Here is a 784-nt window from a genome sequence, read left to right on the forward strand (position 1 = left end):
CCCTATCTCTTAAGTAGATATTCTCTCTTTCCTGTGTTATGTTATTCCTTTAGTTTTTCTTATGCACAAAATACATGTTGAGTTTCAGATTCTTAAGTAGAAACAAATGAAAGGCACCATTTCTCTAAAGGGCCTTTCTCAGAAAATTTGCTGTGTCTGCAGTGTCCCATGGAGAATAAAAGGCAACATCTATGACAGCACATTATTTTCTGCTGATCTGATCTGCAGGGACGCTCTGCACTTTATTGCTCCCTTCGCCACCTGGTATGTGCCATTCACATTATAAAAGTGTCTCCACAACTCCACATAGCCATGAATGTGCAGGGAGAAAACACAGGCAGGTTTTTAACTTGTTACTGACTGCAGCCTCTCTTACAACATGGAATCTGTGTGAAGATATAACAAGGGCCTTAGGTAGCCTTATCCCTCCCACCCGCCTTTATTTTAATTCTACAAGTGTGAGGGAAACTCCTCAAAGACTTGGACTCTCAATCAGTTCCCCCAGTTGGATTCTAAGGCATTTATATGGATATCCAGAATGACCACTGTTAATTAACAACAGAAATTTTGGAAGGAATTTTGAAACATTTCATGTTTCACAGCTTAAGCCAATCTCTATTAGAGAACAGGGTGATACCCAGTGTAGGAGCAAGGAGAACAGACTGACTGCCATCTATTTATGGAGGGGCACTTGTACCTTCTTTGGAGCCTGCTATGTGGGCCTATCTACACTGCAATGTCACTGTGTCCTGGAAGAGCTGCTCCTGAGCAAACCCTACCTGCT

The 784-nt window shown here is 42.1% G+C and overlaps 1 protein-coding gene across 5 annotated transcripts in view; it reads right to left on the reverse strand.

The window, feature by feature from the left end:
• The window catches only part of TMTC1 (transmembrane and tetratricopeptide repeat containing 1), a 257,444-nt gene that overhangs the window by 6,075 nt on the left and 250,585 nt on the right, over positions 1–784 (reverse strand). The gene's annotated exons all lie outside the window — the stretch shown is intronic.

This window comes from Alligator sinensis, unplaced genomic scaffold, assembly GCF_000455745.1.
Source record: "Alligator sinensis unplaced genomic scaffold, ASM45574v1 scaffold659_1, whole genome shotgun sequence".
Classification (NCBI taxonomy): domain Eukaryota; kingdom Metazoa; phylum Chordata; order Crocodylia; family Alligatoridae; genus Alligator; species Alligator sinensis.